Raw genomic sequence first — 8,072 nt, 5'->3', positions numbered from 1 at the left:
TCCGGGAGCGGTGTTGTGAGGTCTCAGATGTGACGTAAAAAGTCAAAGTTTTTCCAAAATACCTGACGACCATTTAATCTTGGGCTTCCGTGGCGCAATGGTTAGCGCGTTCGGCTGTTAGCCGAAAGGTTGGTGGTTCGAGCCAACCCGGGAGCGGTGTTGTGGGATCTCAAATGTAATGTAAAATGCCAAAGTTTTTCCACAATACCTTACGACCATTTAATTTTTGGGCTTCCGTGGCGCAATGGTTAGCGCGTTCGGCTGTTAACTGAAAGGTTGGTGGTTCGAGCCCATCCGGGAGCGGTGTTGTGAGGTCTTAGATGTGACGTAAAAAGTCAAAGTTTTTCCACAGTACCTGACGACCTTTTAATTTTTGGGCTTCCGTGGCGCAATGGTTAGCGCGTTCGGCTGTTAACCAATAGGTTTGTGGTTCGAGCCCAAACGGGAGCGGTGTTGTGGGATCTCAAATGTAACGTAAAAAGTCAAAGTTTTTCCACAATACCTGACGACCATTTAATCTTGGGCTTCCGTGGCGCAATGGTTAGCGCGTTCGGCTGTTAACCGAAAGGTTGGTGGTTCGAGCCCACCCGGGAGCGGTGTTGTGAAGTCTCAAATGTAACGTAAAAAGCCAAAGTTTTTCCACAATACCTGACGACCATTTGATTTTTGGGCTTCCGTGGCGCAATTTTTAGCGCGTTCGGCTGTTAACCGAGAGGCTGGTGGTTCGAGCCTACCCGGAAGTGGTGTTGTGGGGTCTCAGAAGTAGCGTAAAAAGTCAAATCTTTTCCACATAACGTGACAACCATTTAATTTCTGAGCTTCCGTGGCTCAATGGTTAGCGCGTTCGGCTGTTAACGAATAGGTTTGTGTTTCGAGCCCACCCGGGAGCGGTGTTGTGGGATCTCAAATGTAACGTAAAAAGCCAAAACTTTTCCACAATACCTGACGAATATTTAATTTTTGGGCTTCCGTGGCGCAATGGTTAGCGCGTTCAGCTGTTAACAGAAAGGTTGGTGGTTCGAGCCCATCCGGGAGCGGTGTTGTGAGGTCTGAGATGTGACGTAAAAAGTCAAAGTTTTTCCACAATACCTGACGACCATTTAGTTTTTGGGCTTTTAATTTTCGGTTAGCGCGTTCGGCTGTTAACCAAAAGGTTGGTGGATCGAGCCCACCCGGGAGCGGTGTTGTGAGATCTCAAATGTAACGTAAAAATCCAAAGTTTTTCCACAATACCTGACGAACATTTAATCTTTGGGTTTCCGTGGCGCAATGGTTAGCGCGTTCGGCTGTTAACCGAGAGGCTGGTGGTTCGAGCCCACCCGGAAGTGGTGTTGTGGGGTCTCACATGTAGCGTAAACAGTCAAAACTTTTCCACAATACGTGACAACCATTTAATTTCTGGGCTTCCGTGGCTCAATGGTTAGCGCATTCGGCTGTTAACCAATAGGTTGGTGGTTCGAGCCAACCCGGGAGCGGTTTTGTGTGATCTCATATGTAATGTAAAATGCCAAAGTTTTTCCACAATACCTGACGACCATTTAGTTTTTGGGCTTTTAATTTTCGGTTAGCGCGTTCGGCTGTTAACCAAAAGGTTGGTGGATCGAGCCCACCCGGGAGCGGTGTTGTGAGATCTCAAATGTAACGTAAAAATCCAAAGTTTTTCCACAATACCTGACGAACATTTAATCTTTGGTTTTCCGTGGCGCAATGGTTAGCGCGTTCGGCTGTTAACCGAGAGGCTGGTGGTTCGAGCCCACCCGGAAGTGGTGTTGTGGGGTCTCACATGTAGCGTAAACAGTCAAAACTTTTCCACAATACGTGACAACCATTTAATTTCTGGGCTTCCGTGGCTCAATGGTTAGCGCATTCGGCTGTTAACCAATAGGTTGGTGGTTCGAGCCAACCCGGGAGCGGTTTTGTGTGATCTCATATGTAATGTAAAATGCCAAAGTTTTTCCACAATACCTGACGACCATTTAATTTTTGGGCTTCCGTGGCGCAATGGTTAGCGCGTTCGGCTGTTAACCGAAAGGTTGGTGGTTCGAGCCCATCCGTGAGCGGTGTTGTGAGGTCTCAGATGTGACGTAAAAAGTCAAAGTTTTTCCACAATACCTGACGAACATTTAATTTTTGGGCTTCCGTGGCGCAATGGTTTGCGCGTTCGGCTGTTAACCGAAATGTTGGTGGTTCGAGCCCACCCCGGAGCGGTGTTGTGAGATCTCACATGTAACGTAAAAATCGTAAGTTTTTCCACAATACCTGACGAACATTTAATCTTTGGGCTTCCGTTGCGCAATGGTTAGCGCCGTCGCCTGTTAACCAAAAGGTTTGTGGTTCGAGCCCACCCGGGAGCGGTGTGTTGAGGTCTCAGATGTGACGTAAAAAGTCAAAGTTTTTCCACAATACGTGACGACCAATTAATCTTGGGCTTCCGTGGCGCAATGGTTAGCGCGTTCGGCTGTTAACCGAAAGGTTGGTGGTTCGAGCCCACCCGGGAGCCGTGTTGTGAGGTCTCAAATGTAAAAAGCCAAAGTTTTTCCACAATACCTCACGACCATTTGATTTTTGGGCTTCCGTGGCGCAACGGTTAGCGCGTTCGGCTGTTAACCGAGAGGCTGGTGGTTCGAGCGCACCCGGAAGTGGTGTTGTGGGGTCTCAGAAGTAGCGTAAAAAGTCAAAACTTTTCCATATAACGTGACAACCATTTAATTTCTGGGCTTCCGTGGCTCAATGGTTAGCGCGTTCGGCTGTTAACCAATAGGTTGGTGGTTCGAGCCCACCTGGGAGCGGTGATGTGGGATCTCAAATGTAATGTAAAATGCCAAAGTTTTTCCACAATACCTGACGACCATTTATCTTTTGGACTTCCGTGGCGCAATGGTTAGCGCGTTCGGCTGTTAACTGAAAGGTTGGTGGTTCGAGCCCATCCGGGAGCGGTGTTGTGAGGTCTCAGATGTGACGTAAAAAGTCAAAGTTTTTCCACAATACCTGACGACTATTTAATTTTTGGGCTTCCGTGGCGCAATGGTTAGCGCGTTCGGCTGGTAACCGAGAGGCTGGTGGTTCGAGCCCACCCGGAAGTGGTGTTGTGGGGTCTCAGAAGTAGCGTAAAAAGTCAAAACTTTTCCACATAACGTGACAACCATTTATTTTCTGAGCTTCCGTGGCTCAATGGTTAGCGCGTTCGGCTGTTAACCAATAGGTTTGTGTTTCGAGCCCACCCTGGAGCGGTGTTTTGGGATCTCAAATGTAACGTAAAAAGCCGAAGTTTTTCCACAATACCTGACGAACATTTAATTTTTGGGCTTCCGTGGCGCAATGGTTAGCGCGTTCAGCTGTTAACCGAAAGGTTGGTGGTTCGAGCCCATCCGGGAGCGGTGTTGTGAGGTCTCAGATGTAGCGTAAACAGTCAAAACTTTTCCACAATACGTGACAACCATTTAATTTCTGAGCTTCCGTGGCTCAATGGTTAGCGCGTTCGGCTGTTAACCAATAGGTTGGAGGTTCGAGCCAACCCGGGAGCGGTGTTGTGGGATCTCAAATGTAATGTAAAATGCCAAAGTTTTTCCACAATACCTGACGACCATTTAATCTTGGGCTTCCGTGGCGCAATGGTTAGCGCGTTCGGCTGTTAACCGAAAGGTTGGTGGTTCGAGCCCATCCGGGAGCGGTGTTGTGAGGTCTCAGATGTAGCGTAAACAGTCAAAACTTTTCCATAATACGTGACAACAATTTAATTTCTGAGCTTCCGTGGCTCAATGGTTAGCGCGTTCGGCTGTTAACCAATAGGGTGGTGGTTCGAGCCAACCCGGGAGCGGTGTTGTGGGATCTCAAATGTAATGTAAAATGCCAAAGTTTTTCCACAATACCTGACGACCATTTAATTTTTGGGCTTCCGTTGCGCAATGGTTAGCGCCGTCGGCTGTTAACCGAGAGGCTGGTGGTTCGAGCCCACCCGGAAGTGGTGTTGTGGGGTCTTAGATGTAACGTAAAATTCAGAGTTTTTTAAAAATAACTGACGAACATTTAATTTTTGGGCTTCCGTGGCGCAATGGTTAGCGCGTTCAGCTGTTATTCAAAAGGTTTGTGGTTCGAGCCCATCCGGGAGCGGTGTTGCAAGGTCTCAGATGTGACGTAAAAAGTCGATGTTTTTCCACAATACCTGACGACCATTTCATTTCTGAGCTTCCTTGGCTCCATGGTTAGCGCGTTCGGATGTTAACCAAAAGGTTTGTGGTTCGAGCCCATCCGGGAGCGGTGTTGTGAGGTCTCAGATGTGACGTAAAAAGTCAAAAGTTTTCCACAATACCTGACGAACATTTAATTTTTGGGCTTCCGTGGCGCAATGGTTAGCGCGTTCGGCTGTTAACCGAAAGGTTGGTGGTTCGAGCCCATCCGGGAGCGGTGTTGTGAGGTCTCAGATGTAGCGTAAACAGTCAAAACTTTTCCACAATACGTGACAACCATTTAATTTCTGAGCTTCCGTGGCTCAATGGTTAGCGCGTTCGGCTGTTAACCAATAGGGTGGTGGTTCGAGCCAACCCGGGAGCGGTGTTGTGGGATCTCAAATGTAATGTAAAATGCCAAAGTTTTTCCACAATACCTGACGACCATTTAATTTTTGGGCTTCCGTGGCGCAATGGTTAGCGCGTTCGGCTGTTAACTGAAAGGTTAGTGGTTCGAGCCCATCCGGGAGCGGTGTTGTGAGGTCTCAGATGTGACGTAAAAAGTCACAGTTTTTCCACAATACCTGACGACCATTTAATCTTGGGCTTCCGTGTCGCAATGGTTAGCGCGTTCGGCTGTTAACCGAAAGGTTGGTGGTTCGAGCCAACCCGGGAGCGGTGTTGTGGGATCTCAAATGTAATGTAAAATGCCAAAGTTTTTCCACAATACCTGACGAACATTTAATTTTTGGGCTTCCGTGGCGCAATGGTTTGCGCGTTCGGCTGTTAACCGAAAGGTTGGTGGTCCGAGCCCACCCGGGAGCGGTTGTGAGATCTCACATGTAACGTAAAAATCGTAAGTTTTTCCACAATACCTGACGAACATTTAATCTTTGGGCTTCCGTTTCGCAATGGTTAGCGCCGTCGGCTGTTAACCAAAAGTTTTGTGGTTCGAGCCCATCCGGGAGCGGTGTTGTGAGGTCTTAGATGTGACGTAAAAAGTCAAAGTTTTTCCACAATACCTGACGACCTTTTAATTTTTGGGCTTCCGTTGCGCAATGGTTAGCGCCGTCGGCTGTAAACCAAAAGGTTTGTGGTTCGAGCCCACCCGGGAGCGGTGTTGTGGGATCTCAAATGTAACGTAAAAAGCCAAAGTTTTTCCACAATACCTGACGAACATTTAATTTTTGGGCTTCCTTGGCGCAATGGTTAGCGCGTTCAGCTGTTAACCGAAAGGTTGGTGGTTCGAGCCCAACCGGGAGAGGTGTTGTGCGGTCTCAGATGTAGCGTAAAATGTCAAAACTTTTCCACAATACGTGACAACCATTTAATTTCTGAGCTTCCGTGGCTCAATGGTTAGCGCGTTCGGCTGTTAACCAATAGGTTTGTGGTTTGAGCCAACCCGGGAGCGGTGTTGTGGGATCTCAAATGTAACGTAAAAAGCCAAAGTTTTTCCACAATACCTGACGAACATTTAATTTTTGGGCTTCCTTGGCGCAATGGTTAGCGCGTTCAGCTGTTAACCGAAAGGTTGGTGGTTCGAGCCCACCCGGGAGCGGTGTTGTGAAGTCTCAAATGTAACGTAAAAAGCCAAAGTTTTTCCACAATACCTGACGACCATTTGATTTTTGGGCTTCCGTGGCGCAATGGTTAGCGCGTTCGGCTGTTAACCGAGAGGCTGGTGGTTCGAGCCTACCCGGAAGTGGTGTTGCGGGGTCTCAGAAGTAGCGTAAAAAGTCAAAACTTTTCCACATAACGTGACAACCATTTAATTTCTGAGCTTCCGTGGCTCAATGGTTAGCGCGTTTGGCTGTTAACGAATAGGTTTGTGTTTCGAGCCCACCCGGGAGCGGTGTTGTGGGATCTCAAATGTAACGTAAAAAGCCAAAGTTTTTCCACAATACCTGACGAACATTTAATTTTTGGGCTTCCTTGGCGCAATGGTTAGCGCGTTCAGCTGTTAACCGAAAGGTTGGTGGTTCGAACCCATCCGGGAGCGGTGTTGTGAGGTCTCAGATGTGACGTAAAAAGTCAAAGTTTTTCCACAATACTTGACGACCATTTAATTTTTGGGCTTTTAATTTTCGGTTAGCGCGTTCGGCTGTTAACCAAAACGTTGGTGGATCGAGCCCACCCGGGAGCGGTGTTGTGAGATCTCAAATGTAACGTAAAAATCCAAAGTTTTTCCACAATACCTGACGAACATTTAATCTTTGGGCTTCCGTTGCGCAATGGTTAGCGCCGTCGGCTTTTAACCGAAAGGTTGGTGGTTCGAGCCCATCCGGGAGCGGTGTTTTGAGGTCTTAGATGTAACGTAAAATTCAGAGTTTTTTAAAAATAACTGACGAACATTTAATTTTTGGGCTTCCATGGCGCAATGGTTAGCGCGTTCAGCTGTTATTCAAAAGGTTTGTGGTTCGAGCCCATCCGGGAGCGGTGTTGCAAGGTCTCAGATGTGACGTAAAAAGTCGATGTTTTTCCACAATACCTGACGACCATTTCATTTCTGAGCTTCCTTGGCTCCATGGTTAGCGCGTTCGGATGTTAACCAAAAGGTTTGTGGTTCGAGCCCATCCGGGAGCGGTGTTGTGAGGTCTCAGATGTGACGTAAAATGCCAAAGTTTTTCCACAATACCTGACGACCATTTAACTTTTGGGCTTCCGTGGCGCAATGGTTAGCGCGTTCGGCTGTTAACTGAAAGGTTGGTGGTTCGAGCCCATCCGGGAGCGGTGTTGTGAGGTCTCAGATGTAACGTAAAATTCAGAGTTTTCCAATATATCTGACGAACATTTAATTTTTGAGCTTCCGTGGCGCAATGGTTAGCGCGTTCAGCTGTTATTCAAAAGGTTGGTGGTTCGAGCCCATCCGGGAGCGGTGTTGAAAGGTCTCAGATGTGACGTAAAAAGTCAAAACTTTTCCGTATAACGTGACAACCATTTAATTTCTGAGCTTCCGTTGCGCAATGGTTAGCGCCGTCGGCTGTTAACCAAAAGGTTTGTGGTTCGAGCCCACCCGGGAGCGGTGTTGTGGGATCTCAAATGTAACGTAAAAAGCCAAAGTTTTTCCACAATACCTGACGAACATTTAATTTTTGGGCTTCCTTGGCGCAATGGTTAGCGCGTTCAGCTGTTAACCGAAAGGTTGGTGGTTCGAGCCCACCCGGGAGAGGTGTTGTGCGGTCTCAGATGTAGCGTAAAATGTCAAAACTTTTCCACAATACGTGACAACCATTTAATTTCTGAGCTTCCGTGGCTCAATGGTTAGCGCTTTCGGCTGTTAACCAATAGGTTTGTGGTTCGAGCCAACCCGGGAGCGGTGTTGTGGGATCTCAAATGTAACGTAAAAAGCCAAAGTTTTTCCACAATACCTGACGAACATTTAATTTTTGGGCTTCCTTGGCGCAATGGTTAGCGCGTTCAGCTGTTAACCGAAAGGTTGGTGGTTCGAGCCCACCCGGGAGAGATGTTGTGCGGTCTCAGATGTAGCGTAAAATGTCAAAACTTTTCCACAATACGTGACAACCATTTAATTTCTGAGCTTCCGTGGCTCAATGGTTAGCGCGTTCGGCTGTTAACCAATAGGTTTGTGGTTCGAGCCCACCCGGAAGCGGTGTTGTGGGATCTCAAATGTAACGTAAAAAGCCAAAGTTTTTCCACAATACCTGACGACCATTTAATCTTGGGCTTCCGTGGCGCAATGGTTAGCGCGTTCAGCTGTTAACCGAAAGGTTGGTGGTTCGAGCCCATCCGGGAGCGGTGTTGTGAGGTCTCAGATGTGACGTAAAAAGTCAAAGTTTTTCCACAATACTTGACGACCATTTAATTTTTGGGCTTTTAATTTTCGGTTAGCGCGTTCGGCTGTTAACCAAAACGTTGGTGGATCGAGCCCACCCGGGAGCGGTGTTG

At 47.7% G+C, this 8,072-nt stretch overlaps 2 non-coding genes across 2 annotated transcripts; both read left to right on the top strand.

Moving 5' to 3' along the window:
• Positions 1–523: 523 nt before the first annotated feature.
• TRNAN-GUU (transfer RNA asparagine (anticodon GUU)) lies at positions 524–596 on the top strand. Its single transcript has one exon. It is a non-coding gene; the product is annotated as a tRNA-Asn (tRNA).
• Positions 597–3,010: 2,414 nt separating this feature from the next.
• Positions 3,011–3,083, top strand: TRNAT-GGU (transfer RNA threonine (anticodon GGU)). The gene has a single exon. It is a non-coding gene; the product is annotated as a tRNA-Thr (tRNA).
• The last annotated feature ends 4,989 nt before the right edge of the window (positions 3,084–8,072 follow it).

This window comes from Phalangium opilio, unplaced genomic scaffold (assembly GCF_054372755.1).
Source record: "Phalangium opilio isolate 3A_F unplaced genomic scaffold, DU_Popi_V2 ptg000019l_1, whole genome shotgun sequence".
In the NCBI taxonomy this organism is placed as follows: Eukaryota; Metazoa; Arthropoda; class Arachnida; order Opiliones; family Phalangiidae; genus Phalangium; species Phalangium opilio.
The sequence above is the reverse complement of the archived record's forward strand: the minus strand, read 5'-3'. Positions and strand labels throughout refer to the sequence as shown.